This window comes from Stenella coeruleoalba (genome assembly GCF_951394435.1).
Source record: "Stenella coeruleoalba genome assembly, chromosome: 14".
Classification (NCBI taxonomy): domain Eukaryota; kingdom Metazoa; phylum Chordata; class Mammalia; order Artiodactyla; family Delphinidae; genus Stenella; species Stenella coeruleoalba.
This window is the reverse complement of record NC_137160.1, coordinates 64,043,033-64,065,891: the sequence shown is the minus strand read 5'-3', so window position 1 is coordinate 64,065,891 and position 22,859 is coordinate 64,043,033. Positions and strand designations below refer to the sequence as shown.

General features: G+C 41.2%; 1 protein-coding gene and 1 pseudogene across 2 annotated transcripts in view; one reads left to right on the top strand and one right to left on the bottom strand.

Annotated features, from left to right (window-relative positions):
* MAPK1 (mitogen-activated protein kinase 1) overlaps positions 1-22,859 on the top strand; it is a 95,489-nt gene that overhangs the window by 30,026 nt on the left and 42,604 nt on the right. The gene's annotated exons all lie outside the window — the stretch shown is intronic.
* Positions 6,563-7,419, bottom strand: LOC307196658 (small ribosomal subunit protein eS27-like; annotated as a pseudogene). The gene has a single exon. The product of its transcript is annotated as a small ribosomal subunit protein eS27-like (transcript).

Here is a 22,859-nt window from a genome sequence, read left to right as displayed (position 1 = left end):
GTTCCATTTGGGGTTCTTCCTGTATCCTCATTCTTGTTTCTTTAGTTTTTTGAATATGTGATATGACTGTGACTTTCGGAGTAAGAGCTACACACAAGGTATACTCAAGGAACAGTCCCTCCCTTCTCATCCCTACCACCCTGTTCCCATCCTCCCCTTCACCACTTTCCCACTCATCCCCTGTATACAGTCGATCTCTTTAGTTCTGGGTTTATCCTTTCTATATTTCTGCTATACAGATAAGCAGATACATTTATGTTTTTTTATAACTCTTCTTTCTTATATGAAGGGTAGCATAGTATAAATCTTTTATACTTTGCTTTTTTACTTAACATTGTATCTTGGAACCACTCCGTGTTAGTTTGTAGATCTTTTTCATTCCTTTTTTACAGCTGCATAGTACTCCACCATGTGAGTGTATCATAGTTCATTCAGCCTTTCTCCAGTGTATGAGTATTTAGGTTGCTGCTAGTATTTTGCAGTTACAAATAATGTTGCGGTGAATTACCTTGTGCTTATGTATTTTCATATCACTGGAGATGTATGTTTAGGGTAGAATCCTAGGAGCGGGATTGCTGAATCAAAAGATAGGTGCAGATGTTTGATTTTGGTAAGGACTGTCCTACCAACCTGTCCAGAAGGGTTTATAACCTGTCTTCCCACCACCAGTGTTTGAGAGTTAATTGCGTATATTTTATGATGCATACATATGAATGATTATCAGATTTTGTTCAGGGTCTTCCTTTCCTTATCTACTTCCTCTTCTATCATGATGGGTTGGGGAAAGAAAAAAACAACTCCAACTGTAGAAGGTTTTTTATTGGAAAGAAGTAAAATTAGTTTTCCAGCTCTGACTGGAGATTTTTTTACTGGTATTTTAGAGTTATAATTGTATGTTACAGTTTTCTACTTTACCTAGTTTAGCATCTGTTGTGTAACATCTCACTGTCTGCTTAGTTGTGCGGGCAGTTCTTTTCAGTTTAGATAATAATGCTGTTTGCTTCCAGTTTAAACACTTTTCCGTCTTCCATAGGTCTGGGTGGGTGTTAATATTTCTGACATTGGGGCAGTTCATGAGGAACTTGCATTTCTTGACTGACCTAAAGTTTCCATGATGGGGATGATCATCCGAGCCTTTCTTTCTCTGACTTGACTCATTGGGGTACAGTTTACAAAGGTGAGCAAGGGTGGCCTTACGAAGTAGATCATCCTCTTTCGGACTGTAGCTCCCTTTCCTCCTGCTCCTTCTCCCCTGTACCCCCACTTGAGATCCTCACCTTTATGGTTTCCTAATCTCCTAGTCCTGTCTGGCCTGGGTCTGGATCTGTCTGCTGACCTCTCCTCTCTTTTGACGACTCCACTCCCATTTTACGAGAACCCAACTGTTTATTTTGTCTGATCTTACAGGCTGATGGTATATGCTAAAGAAAATTACTGGATTGTCACGATCGACACTACTAAAAATCTCTGGATTCTCATTCCTGCTGGTCTCCAGCATATCTTGTTACTTGTCCCCATTCAGACCCTGATCTCACCTCCCTCCCCTCATGTTTGGTTTGCCTTTTCATCTCCTGCCTTCAGGTCTGCTCTCCCACACCTCATTTACAGGACATATTTGCCTCTTGTTTCAGAGGAGACAGGTTTTAGGTTTTGGCTTATCCTGATGAAGAAGATCTAAATAGCCAGATCCTTCAAAATGGATCGGCTCCCTTGGGAAGCAGAATGCTTTCTGTATCGTGGTCAGTACGATGATTTTTGTTTTTGTCCTCATTGTCTGCTGTCCTCAGCTTCTTTACAGTTGCCCCGTCAGAATCATGAGCCAAACCTTGGTTCATCACCAGCAAAAGGGCATAGCCAGTGGAGGACTACTGACCCTCGCATGGTGTAGTGGCTGAGAAACAGGGGTTTTGGAGGTCAGCACGCCTGGGATTAAATCCCAGTTCTGTTGGCTGCTGGTTGTGTAATCAGATACAAGTTACTTGACTCCTCCCTTCTGCCATAGTTTCTTCACCTGTAAAGTAGGGGCTGTGCTTTACCGCCATAGGGTTGTGGTGAAGACAGCAAGTAAAGGTTTTTCTGAAGCTCTCAGCACTGTGCTGAGGGCTCAGTAAGCGGTGGTCATTATGGTTACTGAGGTCCTCTCTCAGTGTCTCACTCAACTTCAGGGCCAAAGGTGCGCAGAGCTGCCTGGGCGGCTACCCGGAATGCATAGCACTGGAGGAGACTCGATGCTCTTAGTCTTGGTTCAATACGTCTGGCTGTTCTCAGAGCTCACCGCGAGCCAGCCCGACCTGGACCGTCCTAGAATTCTTGGCCAGTGAAGGCAGAAGAGAATATCTGAGGAGGAAGGAAATGTAGGGGGATGATCCACAAGTGAGTAGTAGCCCATCTGCTTCATCAGGGTCTCTCTCATGACAAGTTCAGAGCATAGGTGAACTCCAAAGGTCATTTCTAAAGAGGAGTGCTTGGATTAGAGTACTGATTGGATCTGTTGCAGAGTACTAACTCTGACTTTGTGCTGCTCTAGTGTGCTTCAAATAACAGAGTTTATGGTTGTGGGGTTTTAGGATGATGATAGTCACGGTACTAAATTCTGATGGGGTATCTTAGATCTAGTAATAGAGACGCATTTTTCCTATTAATCGGAGAGAAATGTTTTTCATACTTTTTCCTTTAATAATTTGTGTACTTGAGCCCACCAAAAATTTGTAGAACCTTTACTGAGTATAAGTCACTACAAGTCTTCATCTTTCTATGGCTATATCTATGCATATATATGTATGTATGTACATTCAGTCATATAATTGGGTGTGGGTTTTTTTCCAGTCTCTTGTATACATATAAAAAATTTTTAAAGAAGTTTTGCACTTATGTTTGGAAGAAGCCTGAACACAGAATAATGGTATCTTCTTTTTGTAACTTGGCCAACACTATCAGGGCAGACATACAGGGCATAGCCAAGCTAGGACTAAAACTCAGACCTCCTGATCTGAAGTCTAGTTTTTTTTTCTGATGTTACTTTCTTTTTATGGTTTCATTGGATAAATTAATAAAAAATAATAAAGTAATTAAAAATGACTTCCACTTTTTTGGGGATGGTCTAATATCTTTCAGGCTTTTCATCTGCTGTTTTTGCAATCTTCATAACCCCATAGGCTTTCTTCATTTTTGAGTCAAGCAAATGGTTGCTCAGAGGTGTTGGGTAGTTCAGTGATGTCTCAGCTAGTAAGGGAATGGGCCAGAATTGGAACTCACCTGACTCTTTGGCCCCTGTTCTATTACTGAAGAGATTTAAAAATGCATATGTAGACAACCAAATTTGTTCAAGCTCTGGGCTGTATGGAGCACCTTTCCTAGAGAGGGTGCACATGTGTTCATGACATCAGATTTTAAGTTGCAATATCTGAAGTATTATTGGAGCACTCAGTCTTAAAATAATGTAAAATTATGATGGTTTTACAGCTAAAATGACTTTAGCTTTTATTTGCTCACTGAATGGTTCACACACTCTAAAGAAACCTTTGCACTGGCTTTCTTGGTTAGTAAATTATGAGAGAATCAGGCTAAAGGAACGAATACGTTTTCTTTTAAAGCTGTCATTTGTATTATCTACCTACTTACTTTTGGAACATTAATTTGGATCAGTCTAACTTACTTAGCATCTGAAGACAAGTTAATTTTTATCTGTGAAACAAAGTACTGTGGTTTTGTGTTCAGATAATTAAAGTGCACCGAAATGGGTAGCTTAGAGAACAGCTTAATAGCTTTCTCTAAAAATAACCCATTAACAGTTGATAGCATTTTAGTTGCTTAACAACGTGTACAGTATGTGGTGCTAATGCATGAGGAGATAGCTCCTTCATTAGACAAACTTTATTATCCACAAATATTATTGAGCCTCTGCTATGAAATGACTGTAATGACAGGGGGCTGGGGCGGATGGGGAGAAAGCCTGAATGTACCAGAAATGTTATATTTACGCCAAAGCCTCAGAAATGACTGTGGAAGCCTGGGCATTTATTCTAATGATGTTGCCATTGCTCAAAACCTGTTTGTAACACTTCCTATGAAATTGTCCTCAGTATGAGCATATGAACCATGAGAGAAAATCAGCCCCACAGTTTTGTAGCATAGCTCAGTTTTTAAAAATCACCTTTTGAGGTATAATTTTTTTCTTTTTCTTTGCGCTACGCGGGCCTCTCGCTATTGTGGCCTCTCCCTTTGTGGAGCACAGGCTCCGGATGCACAGGCTCAGCGGCCATGGCTCACGGGCCCAGCCGCTCCGCGGCATGTGGGATCTTCCCCGGTCAGGGCACGAACCTGCGTCCCCTGCATCGGCAGGCAGACTCTCAACCACTGCGCCACCAGGGAAGCCCTGAGGTATAATTTATATACAACAAAATGGACCTTTTCTTTGTGCAAAGTTCAGTTGAGTCTTGGCAAATATATACCCTGTGTAACCGCCACCACAGTGGAGATATGGAACATTACATAACCCCAGGAAGAAGTACCCTTGTGCCCTTTGCTGTCAGTCTTCAGCTCAGGCAACCATGGATCAGTTTTCTATCACTGTAGATCAGCCTCAGCTTACCTAGCGTTTCAGATAAATGGAATTTAGAAGTCTTTGCTCTTTTTTGCCTGGCTTTTTCACTTAGCATAGGGTTTTCCAGGTTCATCCTTGTTGTCGCATGTAGTCATTTCCCTTTTGTTGCTCAGTGCTCTTCCATTGCACGGTGACACACAGTTTGTTTACTCTTTCCTTGTTGATGACTATTTGGGTTGTTCCAAGTTTGTGACTGTTATGAATAAAGCTCCTACAAACATTTGTATACAAGTCTCTATGGATGTATATTTTCTTTATTTTTTAATTGAAGTAATTTGACATACAATATTTTATTAGTTTCATGTGTACCACATAGTGGTTTGACATTTGTATACATTGTGAAATGATCACCACAATAAGCACAGTTACCATCTGTCACCATACAAAGTCAATACAGTATCATTGACTGTATTCCCTATGTTGTATGTTGCATCCCCGTGACTTAATTATTTTATACCTGTAAGTTTGTACCTCTTGACCCCCTTTACCTGTTTCCCCCCCATCCCTACCCCCTACCCCTCTGGCAACCACCTGGGTTTTGTTTTGTTTGTTTTGTTTTTTAGATTCCATGTATAAGTGACATCATGTGGTATTTGTCTTTCTCTGTCTGACTTATTTCACTTAGTGTAATGCCCTCAAGGTCCGTCCATGTTGTGGCAGATTTCGTTCATTTTTACAGCTGACTGGTATTCCATTGTACACGTATACTACGTCTTCCTTATCCATTCATCCATTAGTGGACACCTAGGTTGTGTACGTATCTTGGCTATTGTCATAGACATATATTTTCATTTCTCTTGAGTAAATAATTAGGAGTGGAACTGCTGGGTTGTATGGTGAGTGTGCATTTAATTTTTCAGAAACCACCAAGCCTTTTCATAGTGATTGTACCATTTTGTAGTTCCACCTGCAGGGTATGAGAGTTCTAGCTTTTCTACAACCTCATCAGCACTTGGTATGGTCATTCTTTTTCATTTTAGCTATTCTAATGGGTATGTTATGTGGTTTTAATTTACAATTTCCCTTATGACATCATTCATCTTTGTGTGTGTGTATTGTCACACAAAAAATGTCTGTTCTTTTGCCTATTTAAAATTTTGGGTTGTTTGTCTTATTTTGAAGTTGTAAGAGTTCTTTATATACTCTAAATACAAGTCCTACATGTTGCAAATTTTTTCTCCCATATGCACAGCTCATTTTTGACCTTGACAGTATTATCTGGCCTGTTCACCCACCTTGCTCACTAGATCCCAGTCAGCACCTTTCCTTTTCAATCTCAGTAACTCCTCCTGTCTCCACTGTCGTCATCTTGTACATTCCAGAGGCTTTACCACTGCCCTTAGAGGTGTGCTGCTTTTTCTTTTTGTGAGTATTTTACTGATTTGAGAGTGCTGCTGGTTCACAGTGCCCTCGAGTCTGGGACGCCGAATGTTCTGCAGTGGGCGACATGATTTCGTACAATGAACTGACTGGCTTAAAATGCCAGTTATGTGCTTGTTGCTTAGTCCAAGCCACTACCATCTCTTACTGGTGCTATTGCAGTGTTTCAAATGGTTTCTTTTTTCACTCTTTCCTTTTTACAATTTATTCTTCATATCACAGCTGGAGAGAGCATTTACAAATATAAATTGGGTACTTTTAGTCCTTCCTTAAAGTGGAAGTGCACTTAAGATGAGTCTTAAACCCTTAGCACAACTTCCAGGTCACAGCCTCATCCTGAGCCATGTGCTCTTGGCTTGGTATGTGCCCGCCACCAGTAGCCTTCTTTGGGGTCCACAGATTCACCTGCCTAACCTCTCTCTGTTCAGTAGAACACTTGCCTTCTCAGCTACCCGTCACCTGGCTAATTCCAGCCTGTCCTTCAGGTCTCTGTTTTAAATGCCACTTCCTTAGAGAGGAAGAGCCTTCCCTGAGCCCCTAATTTAAACCAAGTTCTCTAGTTATCCATGATGATGTTAATTATAGCATTTGCATTTTTTCTTAGTATCTATCATAATTTATCTATTTTTAATATATGTCTCCTTACCCCACCCCCCCTTTTCTTCCTTTGGCCTTGCCACGCATCTTATGGGATCTTAGTTCCCTGACGAGGAATTGAACCTGTGCCCCCTGCTGCACTAGACCACCAGGGAAGTCCCCTAATACATGTCTCTTTATATTTCCCCCATGTTGTATAAAGTTTATGAGAGTAAGGAATTTTCTGTTTTCGCTGTAGTATCCATAGCGCTTAACAATGTAGACGATTAATGAATACCTGATAAAATTGATTTTAACATTTGAATGGTTTTAAGTTTATTCATCGTGCCTCCTTCAAGATCCCAACTGACATTTTTTATCTTGAGTACAAACTTCTATGTACTAGTTTTCTGTCTCTGCCATTTGCACTGAATCTGTAAATTGCCCTGATAATAAGAGTTCTTAATCTTTTTTGTGTCATGGATCTTTTAGGTAGTCAGTGAAACCTGTGGCTCCTTCTCAGATTAGTGGGTTGTTTTTTGGTTTGGTTTGGTTTTTTTAATCCAAAATATGTTTATTGGGATCGTTTCCCATTCATCTTGATTCAGGGTGCTTTTAGTGCTGCTTCCAACTGAAGGAGCATCCTTCTGTAAGCCTTGCTTTTTCCTCCTGTAGGCTGGCAGAGGACATTAGAGCAGCCAACACACAAAACTACTGTTTGTGCCTGGCTAGAGATGGTGGTGGTTTTATAGCATCCTGGGCATTTCACATCCATGAAGTAGGAGGTGGGGCTCTGCAGCAGGTGCTTCTTGTGTGTCCTATTCTGGCGAGGGATGCAGGAGATCCTTTGTGAGAGGCATGTTCTCCTGAGGAGGTCCTCACTGCCAGATCAGATTAGTGGTCTGAAATGAATAGAATAAATTATGTAAGGTTACCAAGGAAATCGGTTATGTTGAAGTACTGGTTTTTTTTAATATTAAGAAAATACATCTTTAATGTGTGTGCTTCTTTATTAATTCCTTAAATAGCAAGATCAAGCAGCAGATGTGACAACTACTGTAATTTCAAAGTAGTGAGACATATAAATATTTCGAGAATTACAACTGTAGGCTTTTTACTGGTCTTAATATTTCTCTGTTTAGCCTCCTTCAGTGTCTGGAAATACCTGTATTTCTGATAGTGTCACTCTCGTGGCTGGAGAATTCTTTCTGTTATCAGAATAAAGTACAGATTTGGGAATTGTCTTTACTAAAGGAATTTAGAGCCTGAACCAAGATGGCGGAGTAGAAGGACGTGCTCTCACTCCCTCTTGTCAGAACACCAGAATCACAACTAGCTGCGGGACAGTCATCGACAGGAAGACACTGGAACTCACCAAAAAAGATACCCCGCATCGAAAGACAAAGAAGAAGCCACAGTGAGACGGTAGGAGGGGCACAATCACAGTAAAATCAAATCCCATAACTGCTGGGTGGATGACTCACAGACCAGAGAACACTTACACCACAGAAGTCCACCCACTGGAGTGAGGGTTCTGAGCCCCACGTCAGGCTTCCCAACCTGGGGATCTGGCAACGGGAGGAGGAATTCCTAGAGAATCAGACTTTGAAGGCTAGTGGGATTTGATTGCAGGACTTCGACAGGACTGGGGGAAACAGAGACTCCACTCTTGGAGGGCACACACAAAGTAGTGTGTGCATTGGGACCCAGGGGAAGGAGTGACCCAAGGGAAGACTGAACCAGACCTACCTGCTAGTGTTGGAGGGTCTCCTGCAGAGGTGGGGGGTGGCTGTGGCTCACTGTGGGGACAAGGACACTGACAGCAGAAGTTCTGGGAAGTACTTCTTGGCGTGAGCCCTCTCAGAGTCAGCCATTAGCCCCACCAACGAGGCCAGGTAGGCTCCAGTGTTGGGTTCCCTCAGGCCAAACAACCAACAGGGAGGGAACCCAGCCCCAACCAACCAATCAGCCAAGCAGATTAAAGTTTTACTGAGCTCTGCCTACCAGAGCAACAGTCAGCTCTACCCACCACCAGTCCCTCCCATCAGGAAACTTGCACAAGCCTCTTAGATAGCCTCATCCACCAGAAGGCAGACAGCAGAAGCAAGAAGAACTACAATCCTGCAGCCTGTAGAACAAAAACCACATTCACAGAAAGATAGACAAGATGAAAAGGCAGAAGACTATGTACTAGATGAAGGAACAAGATAAAACCCCAGAAAAAAAACTAAATAAAGTGGAGACAGGCAACCTTTCAGAAAAAGAATTCAGAATAACGATAGTGAAGATGATCCAGGACCTGGGAAAAAGAATGGAGGCAAAGATTGAGAAGATGCAAGAAATGTTTAACAAAGACCTAGAAGAATTAAAGAACAAACAAACAGAGATGAACAATACAATAACTGAAATGAAAACTACACTAGAAGGAATCAGTAGCAGAACAACTGAGGCGGAAGAACAGATAAGTGACCTGGAAGACAGAATGGTGGAATTCACTGCTGCGGAACAGGATAGAGAAAAAAGAATGAAAAGAAATGAAGACACAGCCTAAGAGACCTCTGGGACAACATTAAACACAACAACATTCGCATTATAGGGATCCCAGAAAGAGAAGAGTGAGAGAAAGGACCAGAGAAAATATTTGAGGAGATTATAGTCGAAAACTTCCCTAACATGGGAAAGGAAGTAGCCACCCAAGTCCAAGAAGCGCAGAGAGTCCCATACAGGATAAACCCAAGGAGAAACACGCCGAGACACATGGTAATCAAATTGGCAAAAATTAAAGACAAAGAAAAATTATTGAAAGCAGCAAGGGAAAAATGACAAATAACATACAAGGGAACGCCCATAAGATTAACAGCTGATTTCTCAGCAGAAACTCTACAAGCCAGAAGGGAGTGGCATGATATACTTAAAGTGATGAAAGGGAAGAACCTACAACCAAGATTACTCTACCCAGCAAGGATCTCATTCACATTCGATGGAGAAATCAAAAGCTTTACAGATAAGCAAAAGCTAAGAGAACTCAGCACCACCAAACCAGCTCTACAATGAAAGCTAAAGGAACTTCTCTAAGTGGGAAACACAAGAGAAGAAAAGGCCCTACAAAAACAAACCCAAAACAACTTAGAAAATGGTCATAGGAACATACATATCGATAATTACCTTAAACATGAATGGATTAAATGCTCCAACCAAAAGACACAGGCTTGCTGAATGGATACAAAAACAAGACCCATATATATGCTGTCTACAAGAGACCCACTTCAGACCTAGGGACACATACAGACTGAAAGTGAGGGGGTGGAAAAAGATATTCAATGCAAATGGAAATCAAAAGAAAGCTGTAGTAGCAATACTCAATATCAGATAAAATACACTTTAAAATAAAGAATGTTACAAGAGACAAGGAGGGACACTACATAATGATCAAGGGGTCAATCCAAGAAGATATAACAATTACAAATATATGTTTACCCAACATAGGAGGACCTCAATACATAAAGCAACTACTAACAGCTATAAAAGGAAATCGACAGTAACACAATTAATAGTGGGGGACTTTAACACCTCACTTACACCATTGGACAGATCATCCAGACACAAAAGAAATAAGGAAACACAAGCTTTAATTTAAATGACACAAGAGACCAGATAGATTTAATTGATAATTATAAGACGTTCCATCCCAAAACAGCAGATTACACTTTCTTCTCAAGTGCGCACAGAACATTCTCCGGGATAGATCACATCTTGGTCACAAATCAAGCCTCAGTAAATTTAAGAAAATTGAAATTGTATCAAGCATCTTTTCTGACCACAACACTATGAGATTAGAAATGAATTACAGGGGAAAAAACATAAAAAACACAAACACATGGAGGCTAAACAATACGTTACTAAATAACCAAGAGATCACTGAAGAAATCAAAGAGGAAATCAAAAAATACGTAGAAGTCTTCCCTGGTGGCGCAGTGGTTGAGAGTCCGCCTGACGATGCAGGGGACGCGGGTTCGTGCCCTGGTCTGGGAGGATCCCACGTGCCGCGGAGCGACTGGACACGTGGGCCATGGCCGCTGAGCCTGCGCATCCAGAGTCTGTGCTCCGCAACAGGAGGGGCCACAGCGGTGAGAGGCCTGCGTACCGCAAAAAAAAACAACGAAAAACAAAAAAACCTAGAGACAAATGACAATGAAAACACAATGATCCAAAACGTATGGGATGCGGCAAAAGCAATCATAAGAGGGAAGTTTATAGCTATACAAGCCTACCTCAATAAACAAGAAAAATCTCAAATAAACAATCTAACCTTACACCTAAAGGAACTAGAGAAAGAAGAACAAACAAAACCCAAAGTTAGCAGAAGGAAAGAAATCATAAAGATCAGAGAAGAAATAAATGAAATAGAAACAAAGAAAACAATAGCAAAGATCAATAAAACTAAAAGCTGGTCCTTTGAGAAGATAAACAAAATTGATAAACCATTAGCCAGACTCATCAAGAAAAAGAGGGAGAGGACTCAAATCAATAAAATTAGAAATGAAAAAGGAGAAGTTACAACGGACACCACAGAAATACAAAGCATCCTAAGAGACTACTACCAGCAACTCTATGCCAATAAAATGGACAACCTGGAAGAAATGGACAAATTCTTAGAAAGGTATAACCTTCCAAGACTGAACCAGGAAGAAATAGAAAATATGAACAGACCAATCACAAGTAATGAAATTGAAACTGTGATTAAAAATCTTCCAACAAATGAAAGTCCAGGACCAGATGGCTCCACAGGTGAATTCTATCAAATGTTTAGAGACGAGCTAACCCATCCTTCTCAAACTCTTCCAAAAAACTGCAGAGGAAGGAACACTCCCAAACTCATTCTGTGAAGCCACCATCATCACCCTGATAACCAAAACCAGACAAAGATACTACAAAAAAAGAAAATTACAGACCAATATCACTGATGAATATAGATGCAAAAATCCTCAACAAAATACTAGCAGACAGAATCCAACAGCACATTAAAAGGATCATACACCATGATCAAGTGGGATTTATCCCAGGGATGCAAGGATTCTTCAGTATATGCAAATCAATCAATGTGATACACTACATGAACAAATTGAAGAAGAAAAACCATATAATCATCTCAATAGATGCAGAAAAAACTTCTGACAAAATTCAACACCAATTTATGCTAAAAAACCCTCCAGAAAGTGGGCATAGAGGGAACCTACCTCAACATAATAAAGGCCATATATGACAAACCCACAGCAAACATCATTCTCAGTGGTGAAAAACTGAAAGTATTTCCTCTAAGATCAGGAATGAGACAAAGATATCCACTCTCATCACTATTATTCAACATAGTTTTGGAAGTCCTAGCCATGGCAATCAGAGAAGAAAAATAAAAGGAATACAAATTGGAAAAGAAAAGTAAAACTGTCACTGTTTGCAGATGACATGATACTACGCATAGAGAATCCTAAAGATGCCACCAGAAAACTACTAGAGCTAATCAATGAATTTGGTAAAGTTGCAGGATACAAAATTAATGCACAGAAATCTCTTGTATTCCTATACACTAATGATGAAATATCTGAAAGAGAAATTAAGGAGACACTCCCAGTTACCATTGCAAAAAAAAGAATAAAATACTTAGGAATAAACCTACCTAGGGAGACAAAAGACCTGTGTGCAGAAAACTATAAGACACTGATGAAAGAAATTAAAGATGATACCAACAGATGGAGAGATATACCATGTTCTTGGGTTGGAAGAATCAATATTGTGAAGATGACTATACTACCCAAAGCTATCTACAGTCAATGCAATCCCTGTCAAATTACCCATGGCATTTTTTACGGAACTAGGACAAAAAATCTTAAAATTTGTATGGCGACACAAAAGACCTCGAATAGCCAAAACAGTCTTGAGGGAAAAAAACGGAGCTGGAGGAATCAAGAGTCCCTGACTTCAGACTATACTACAAAGCTGCAGTCATCAAGACAATATGGTACTGGTACAAAAACAGAAACACAGATCAATGGAACAAGATAGAAAGCCTAGAAATAAACCCATGCACCTCTGGTCAACTAATCTATGACAAAGGAGGCAAGGATATACAATGGAGAAAAGACAGTCTCTTCAATAAGTGGTGCTGGCAAAACATGTAAAAAAATGAAATCAGAACACTTCCTAACACCATACACAAAAATAAACTCAAAATGGATTCGAGACCTAAATATAAGACGAGACACTGTAAAACTCTTGGAGGAAAACATAGAAAGAACACTCTTTGACATAAATCACAGCAAGATCTTTTTTGATCCACCTCCTAGAGTAATGGAAATAAAAACAAAAATAAACAAATGGGACCTAATGAAACTTCAGAGTTTTTTGCACGGCAAAGGAAACCATAAACAAGATGAAAAGACAACCCTCAGAATGGGAGAAAATATTTGCAAATGAATCAACGGACAGAGGATTAATCTCCAAAATATATAAACAGCTCATGCAGCTCAATATTAAGAAAACAAACAGCCCAATCCAAAAATGGGCAGAAGACCTAAATAGACATTTCTCCAAAGAAAACATACAGATGGCCAAGAAGCACATGAAAAGCTGCTCAGCGTCACTAATTATCAGAGAAATGCAAATCAAAACTACAATGAGGGATCACCTCACACCAGTTAGAATGGGCATCATCAGAAAATCTACAAACAACAAATGCTGGAGAGGATGTGGAGAAAAGGGAACCCTCCTGCACTGTTGGTGGGAATGTAAATTGATACAGCCACTATGGAGAACAGTATGGAGGTTCCTTAAAAAACTAAAAATAGAATTACCATATGACCCAGCAATCCCACTACTGGGCATATACTCAGAGAAAACCATAATTCAAAAAGACACATGCACCCCAATGTTCATTGCAGCACTATTTACAATAGCCAGGTCATGGAAGCAACCTAAATGCCCATCGACAGACGACTGGATAAAGAAGATGTGGTACATATATACAGTGGAATATTACTCAGCTATAAAAAGGAACGAAGTTGGGTCATTTGTTGAGACGTGGATGGATCTAGAGACTGTCATACAGAGTGAAGTAAGTCAGAAGGAGAAAAACAAATATTGTATATTAACGCGTATATGTGGAACCTAGAAAAATGGTACAGGTGAACCGGTTTGCAGAGCAGAAATTGAGACACAGATGTAGAGAACAAACGTATGGACACCAAGGGGGGAAAGCTGCGGGGGTGGGGGTGGTGAGATGAATTGGGCGATTGGGATTGACATGTATACACTGATGTGTTGTATAAAATTGATGACTAATAACTTGCTGTATAAAAAAATAAATAAAATTTTAAAATTAAAAAAAAAAAGAATAAAGTACAGATTTCTCAGCTTTCTTTGTGTGATGTTACCTTTTGCTTTTCGCCCAGATGAGCTCTAAACTCCAGCTGTACTGGACAACTTCGCACTTGTACCCAGCCTTCCATGCTTTAGTTCCTGTGGCTACTTCCTTCTGCAAGCCTTTCCTCATAGACTGCCTATTAAACCCTGCTGTGCTTTTTAACCCACCTTAAATAAATACCACCTTCTGAAAGAGGTTCACAGATATTAACATAGAGCAATGTCTGACACATAGTAAACACTCAGTAAGTTGTAGATATTATTAAATAAGAATTGTTCATAAGATTTCTTTTTATTATCACCACCCAACTATAAGTATCTTGAGTGATGTCCATATGAGAAACAAGACAGCACAATATATCAATAATTGTGAGTAAACATGATGTAAAGTGAAAATATGCCTCATATGTAATATACATCAAAAATAAAAGTCTTGACATGGGGGAAACAAGACTTGAAAGTGCTGCATCAACCCTGTTAACTGTTGTTGCTGTTTGCACTGTAGTAAGTATGACTTTGAGAGGAGGAGGTGTGATCAGGAGTCGAGGGTGTGAAGAATTGGCAGTACAAGCCAGCCCTGTGGGCGGCTCCTCACACCCCACAGCCTTGGAGTGTGTGTGAGAATGCAGTAGCCGAATTGGAAGTGGAGCTGGTGTGGGCACCACCAGCACTGGAGAGTAGTGACCATGCTGAGCACCCTGCCATCAGGGCCATGGACAGACCCAGATATACCTAGAAAAAAAGCAGGAAAGTTCAGGATGGCGGGGGAAGGTCAATTTTATGAGACACGATCAGAGAACTTCTAACAGTGAAAGGAACTATACCACAAAAGTAAAGCTATTCAGATGAATAAAGTCTTAGGAATAAAGGTTCTTTCCTAAACTCTAATAACCAAATAACTAGCAATCCTGAAATTTTGGAATAATGCTTTTTTAAAGAATAAAGGGTACAGCTTTCATGGAGCAATTTGGAGCAGGCCTTTTTTTTCCTTCACATGCAAGACTGCTGTCATTCCAGCTGGCAAACGTAGTAGATTTGAAATGGCTCCTCTGTTTCTCAGAGTCCATAATATATCAAATTATTTCTGTATGTCCAAGTGGGAATCCGAAAATAATTCTTTTATAATCTCAGCTTAATACCATAGGTATCTGAATGCAGCTTCTCTCAGCTAATACTTGGGCATCAGCATAAGTTTTCACTCTCTGTTGTAATGACAGTCTCAGCTACTAAGTGGTGCCTGTTGCTAAGTTGGAAACCAGTGTAGAGAGAGCACTTGTATGTTTCTTTTTTCCTTGACATTTAGCACTTTTCTAGAAATATTTACTTTCCCTCGGATTTTGTACATGTGAAGTTGTTAGACTCCAATTAAATGTATGTTAATCTCCTTGACCTTGTCCCACAGCTCGCTGGTGCTCTGTTTCCCCCCGATGTCTCCATTGAATTACATTTTGGCTAGATTGTACTGCTGTGTCTTCTAGGTCACCAGGTTTTTCTTCAGTGTATAATCTCTTGCTAATTTCAACCATTGTATTTTTTTCATCTCTAGAAGTTCATTTTGAGTCTTTCTTATACCTTCCACTTCTCTCTTTATATTGTGCTGTACGTTCACGAACATATGGAGTATATTTATACCAGTACACATGATTGTCTACTAATTCTATCATCTCTACTTCCTAGGTATGTTTTTTTATTGGCTTTTCTCTTCATTATAGATTGTATTTTCCTGCTTTTTTGTTTTGTGGCTGTTGTTTTTACTGATTTACAGTATTTCAGATGTACAACAAAGTGATTCATTATATTCAGTATTTATGTTTTTTTCAGATTCTTTTCCATTATAGGTTATTGCAAGGTATTGAATATAGTTCCTGGGGATTTTTTATTTTTGGGGGGGGGTTTGGATGTTGATTGGATGCAAGACACTGGATTTTACATTGAGTGCTAGGGCTTTTTTTGGTATTTCTTTAAATACTTTGGGACTTTTTTTTCTGGGATGCAGTTAAGTTACTTGGAACACTTTGATCCCTTGAAAACTCTCTTTTAAGCATTTTAGCTCTCTTTTAAGCATTTAGTCCAGAATAGCCTTTAGTCAAAGGCTAATTTAGCCCCAGTACTGAGTCAACACCTTTCTGAGGACTCAGTTTTTTGTCCTGGTGTGAGGAGGTCTTTACTGGAAAAGTGGTAGAAGAGGAACTGTTCGCAGCCTTGTTCCACATGGATTAGTCCATCTGCTCCTCTCTGGTGGCTCCTTCCCCAGCCTTGGAATTTGATCATGCACAAGCTCTGATCATTATCAGCTGGACACTCAGAGGGAACCCTCTGTGGATCTCCCCAACCTTCTCTGAAGTTCTCCTCTCCTGTACTCAGCCGCAGAAATTCTGAGTTGGACTCTCCAGATCTTGAATTCTGTCTCAACTCAGGGAGACTACCAGGCTCCATTTGGGTTTCCCTTCTGTTTACTGAAACCTGGAAACTCCAGGCAGTAAGCTGGGGCAGTCACAGGACTCAGCTTGCTGGCCTGTGTTGCCTGTTGCTGGGTGTCAGAAAACTGTTATTTCATAAATACTGTCTGGTTTTTTAAGTTAAGAAGCAAAAGCCTGTGAAGGTATTTAGAACTTTAGGAACTCATTTAAAAACTCAAGTTATTTCCTTCAAGCTGCCTTATCTTATATTACCCACCCCTCACTGGTTATTTTTTTCTCCCAACAGAATAGACAGAAATAGTAAGACAAAATACAATTTAAATTACGTTTTAAATCACTCATGGTCCCATCATCCTAGCTTGTTCTGTATATTGCCTCTTCTAGATAAATATTTTTAAGCTGCAGTCCGTTGGTTTATTTTGAATCTCACCTTTAGTTAATACGATCTTCATACTTAGTTTAATGGCTGCATAGTGACCTGTTATATAAATATTCCATAATGTATTAATCCTTATGTTTGGCAATACAGGTTTTGTTCTTTTAGGTAGTTTTGCAGTAAATACCTTCAAATATCATACCTATTCTTAAGGATGCTCAAAGGGAGAAAGGCAGGTGGGATGATCTATTTATTTCAATCTGTAGTGAGATTTAGCCTATATTGGGTATTTAGTAAATGTTTGTCAAATGATTGAGGTGGAACATAACTTAAAGTTCAATTAGGTAAAGTTTTCAGTTACATTTTTAGGAATATTTTTGTTCCATTGGGCATTCATTTTTATTTTTATGGGGGTTAAAGTAGATAATTATGAAATGTTTATGTTTCCTTCTACTTATTAAATTAAGCCCATATTTTCTACATGTTAATTATAATTATGTCATCAATTTTGGAGGTATAATTTAGTGGAAGACCTTCTTCAGATAAACTTTTATGTTGGAATAATTTTAGGTTTACAGAAAAGTTGCCAGGATAGTGCAGAGGGTTCCCGTAAGCCCCCACCCAGTTTCTGTTTCCCTTGATATTAACATCTTACATTACTGTATGCGCTTATCAAAACTGAGAAACCAGCATTGGTATAAAGAAATTTCAGACTTTATTTGGAATTTGCTTTTCCACTGATTTCCTTTTTCTGTTCCAGGATCCAATCCAGGATACTACATGCATTTAGTTGTTATGTCTGCCTGTCTCTCTGTGACTGTTTTCTCACTTTTCTTTTCATGACTTAAAGAGTACTCGTCAAGTATTTTGTAGAATATCCCTCAACTTGGGTTTGTCTGATGTTCTTCTCACTATTAGCCTGGGGTTACAGGTTTGGGAAAAGAATATCACAGAGATGAGCTGCCTTTCTCGCCTCATCCTATCAGGGAGTCACAGTGTCCACATGACGTCACTGGTAGTGGTAACTGATCGCCTGGTGGAAGTGGTATCTGCCAGGCTTCTCCACTGTAAAGTTACTGTCCTTCCCTCTTCACATTCTGTTCTTTTGTTTTTGTTTTTGTTTCTTGCGGTACGCAGGCCTCTCACTGTTGTGGCCTCTCCCGTTGTGGAGCACAGGCTCCAGACGCGCAGGCTCAGCGGCCATGGCTCACGGGCCCAGCCACTGCGCGGCATGTGGGATCTTCCTGGACCGGGGCACGAACCCGTGTCCCCTGCATCGGCAGGCGGACTCTCAACCACTGCACCACCAGGGAAGCCCACATTCTGTTCTTTTGAAGCAAGTCTCTAAGTTCAGCCTGCCCGCAAGGTGTGGGGGCTGGGAGAGATTGAGTCCCACCTCCTGGAGGGGAGAGGATCTATACATATTACTCCAAGTTCTTCTGTTAGGAGGATTTGTCTCTTCTCCACTGTTTGTTTCTCCCCTGTGAATTTGGTTACAGCTGCTAGGAAGAAGACATAAGTGATTTAGAACGTATAGTTCTGCCATTGAGGAATATAGTCTAATTGAATGGAGAGCATTTGAACAGGACCAAGCTAGGAAACATGAGGTTTATGAAGTAGGCACTACTTCTTGAGTTGCCTGTGGCCACTTTCTCCAAAGCTGTGGCTCCACCATCGTTCCAAGTTGGCTAAGATGGCTCCTGCCTGGTGCACTCCCCTCCCCATTCCATTCCTTCAATAAACTACTACCTGAGGGAACTTCATAAAAATACCGCCATGCTTAAAATCCCTGCCTAACATCTTTTGGTGCCTCCCCAGGGTAAAATTGTAGATATTTAAGCATGGCCTGGTTCCTGCTTATGCCTCCGGCTTCAACCCCATCCGTGTCCCCTTGGGTCCCACTCTCTTGCCACAGGTTCCCGCAGGCCTCTGTAGCTTTGCATGCACCTCTGCTTTGCCTGAAGTGTGTGCTGCCTTCTCACACCTGCCTAGTTTTGGGGAGTCTTCTTTTCACCCCACCTGGTCCGCCAGCCTTCGACCCACCCACTGCTTTCATAACAGCGTGTGCCTTTTGGTTGTTCCCTTGGATTTGCCAGTCATTCTCCTCCTCGCCTTCTTTAAAAGTAGTCACCTGTGCTGCTTCCACTCCTGTCCCCACTCCCCTCCACTTACTGCCACCCAGGGTACCACACATCAGCTGATTGCAGATTCATTGAATGCTTTCCAATTGTTGTGAAGCATTCCTGTTTGGAACTCTTTATAATCTTGGCTTCTGAAACACCACTCTCTCCTGGTGCTCATAGGTGCTTCCTCACTCTCTAGCTGGTTCCTCCTCCTCTGTCTGCTCCTGAGTTCTGTCATCAGACCTGTTTTCTCCACTTATCTCTCCTCAGTAGTTCAACCCTCTGTGGCTTCCATTAAAAATTCCCATATCTTACGCCTAACCTTGTTCTCTCTCTTTAATGCTGCTAGAAGCGCAGAGCCATCCGAATCACCTGCAAGCCTCCTCAGATCTTTAAATCAGGAAGTACAAGACTGTCATTGTCTTCCCCTACCCCCATCTTCATTTTGTGCCTCCCAAACCCAGGCCTGCCCCTCATGTTTTCTTTGCAAGGCCTGGGTCAGGAATACAAATGGAGCATCACATACCATATAAATCAAACTAAGAAACAAGAAATGTATTCTCACCCCCACACCCCCGAGACATAAACTTTCTTAAAGACCTGGAAGATCAGGTTCAAATTGAAAAATCTTGGGCTTTTTAGAGTTGGGTATCAGCAGTTCGAGGAGAGCAGGCCTCCAGCATAGCCCTCTTCTCTTCCCAGCCAGTGCTGTGCCCCCCCAACCCCCATGAGCTGGAGCTTGTGGACCCCCCAGCCCAACAGTTCACGCACCGTGTATACCCTGCAGATAGCTCCCCTTGGCCACCGCTTGTGGTACACACCCTGGAGGAGCATTCTGCTCGCTGCCTTGGGATTCTGGGGCTCCTGATGGCACATTCCCGGACCCAATAATCACCACTGGGTGAGGAGGTGCCTGGTTGGGTGAGGACCAGCTGTCCCCAGTAGATGGCCTGATTGTTTTCCTCTCCACATGTTGCCTCTCGCCTTCTCTGTGCCCTTGCTCCTCTTTCGAAAGCCTGCTCATCTTTCAGGGTATGGTTTCTACAGGCCTCATCTTCTTTTAATCCTCTCTTTGTTGCCCTTATTTGGACTTAATCTACCCAGCTTCTCCTTGGGTTTCAGAAGTGCTTTACTGTGATAAAAGCAGTGCATGCTGTCTGTTCCTGTCTCCTTCCCTCACTAAATTGCCAGTTTTTTAAGAGCAGGATCGCTGATTGGCTTTGCCCCCAGTACTAACACGAAGTCTCAGAAGTGGGAAGTGCTTGACAAGTGTGGCTTGAATCCACCACAGCTCTGGCGTCACCCTCCTGTTGTTGTGGTAACCCTGTCAAAACAGGAAATGAGGTTAGTTTAGCATGACTTGTTCATAATTGACTCATGCTGGTTCCCTTTTCTTCCCTAAGTGATCACAAAACATCTGTTAAATAATCTACTCCAGAATTTTGTGGGCTTCTACTTCCACATTAACTGGTCAAATATAGTTCTGGAATCTCTGTTCCCACCCACCCTGGCCCTGGAATTCACCATGCATTTGGAGAGCCCTGGCTCCTTTTTTTAATTGCTCTCTTAAGAATTGCTTGATGAACAATATACCAGTGTACAGTTTAAGTTTTGACATATTATACACCCATTAAGCTATCAAAACAATTAGATAATGAACATTCATTGCCTCCAAAAGTTATCTAGCTTCCATTTCCATTTGTGTAATCCCTCCCACCCAGCAGCCCCAGGTAAACCCTTCTGACGTGCTTTGTGTCCTCATAGACTAGTTTGCATTTTATATAAGTAGAGGTACTTTTCTTTTGGTCTGGCTTTACTCAGCATAATTATTTTGAGATTCATCTGTGTTGTATATATCAACAGTTTGTTTCCTTTTATTGCTGAATAGTAGGAATCTACCGTTTTAAGAATTGAATGTGCTCACCTATTGGCCTGACCTCCCATTCCCCACCATTTATGTATCTTAGGATAGGATTCATCTGGGACTTGAAGCTGCATTTATGTAAGATGATTGGGTGCTCTCAATAGCTTGAGCTCAAGGGCACAGTAATAGTATAATCTTTGTATCCTGTTAATATAACCAAATGGCTGGATAAAAGTTCCCTCCTTTACTTAGGGGTGTGTGTGTGTGTCTGTGTGTGTGTGTGTCTGTCTGCGCCTCTCTCTGTGTTTTATTTATTTATTTACTTTAAATTTATTTATTATTTATTTTTGGTTGCATTGGGTCTTTGTTGCTGTGCGCAGGCTTTCTCTAGTTTCAGTGAGTGGGGGCTACTCTTCGTTGCGGTGCGTGGGCTTCTCATTGCAGTGGCTTCACTTGTGGAGCACGGGCTCTAGGTGCGTGGGCTTCAGTAGTTGTGGCACGCAGGCTCAGTAGTTGTGACTTGTGGGCTCTAGAGCGCAGGCTCAGTAGTTGTGGTGCACGGGCTTAGTTGCTCCGCAGCATGTGAGATCTTCCAGGACCAGGGCTCAAACCCGTGTCCCCTGCATTGGCAGGCGGGTTCTTAACCACTGCGCTACCAGGGACACCCTCTCTCTGTTTTAAATAACATACCCAGTTCCAATTTCATCACTGAGTGTCAGTCGGTACTGTTGGAGGGGCACATTGACCATAAGCCCCTCTCCCCAAGCAGTCTTATTCTCAAAGGCAAGTTTATGCCCGTGTTTGTTTGACTACCATGCTTCAGTAAAACTGGATATTTATTTATTTATTTTTAATTTTTAAATATTTATTTATTTATTTTTGGCTGCGTTGGGTCTTTGTTGCTGCATGCGGGCCTTCTCTAGTTGCGGCAAGCGGGGGCTAGTCTTCCGTTGCAGCGCGCCGGCTTCTCATTGCAGTGGCTTCTCTTGTTGTGGAGCATGGGCTCTAGGCGTGTGGGCTTCAGGAGTTATGGCATGAGGGCTTAGTAGCTGTGGCTCATGGGCTCTAGAGCGCAGGCTCAGTAGTTGTGGCGCATGGGCTTAGTTGCTCCACGGCATGTGGGATCTTCCCGGACCAGGGCTTGAACCCGTTTCCCCTGCATTGGCAGGCGGATTCTTAACCACTGCGCCACCAGGGAAGCCCTGGTTATTTATAATGTTGAGTGTAAACCAGTATTTTATAACTATTTTAACCTGTGTTCTCTTTTGTTGAACTCAGGCTCTAAAATCTGAATTACCAAAAAAGTTTTGATTTCTAATAGTATTTACTCCCAGTGTTGAATAAGCTTGCTTGAACGACATATCCCTTTGCCTGTCTACCTAAAAATCAGTGGTTTGGGCCTTCTTGCAGCAAACCAAAGCAAAATAAGATTTGAGTAGCTATTCTTTTATTTAAGGAAATAGACGTCATTTCAAAGTGTTGGGGTACCCGAGTGCAATGTATAAATGGTGTGAGAAAGCTGAAGCTGAGTGAGACAAGGTCCCTCCTACAGCATAGTTTTGTGGTAGAGTCAGACAGATGCATCAGTAATTCTCAGTATAAGTAGACTGATAGATATCATTGTAGAAGCACAAACTTGAGAATAAACTTATTTTACTGTTTCCTGTTTCTAGCACTTACCCAGAGGAGACCAGAAGTAATGTCTTACTGCCCGTCCGTGTTCTTTCATTGCTTCGGTCAGTGGACCAGATGTTGATACTTGTTAATATGAAAAGCTCTTACAGAAAAGATTCAATAGAATATTGTTCATAAAGATAGTAGTAATATTCAAGATTCAAATTCATCATAAAATTGAAGATAAAATTATTATTGCTTCTGCTTGGAATTCTATTAAGTCAGACCTTCAGGACAACTTGGAAAGAACTGGGCCCTATGTTATGGCTGTGAAGGTATTTTTTGAACAATACTTTTTAGGTTTTGTTATAAGACTACCCAAACATCTTGATTAAATTTCTTGTGGGGGGGGGGGGAGAAATAGTCATGTCATTTTGCACGTAAGACAAAGTTGTTGCAAGCAATCAATGCATCCTCCTGCCCCACC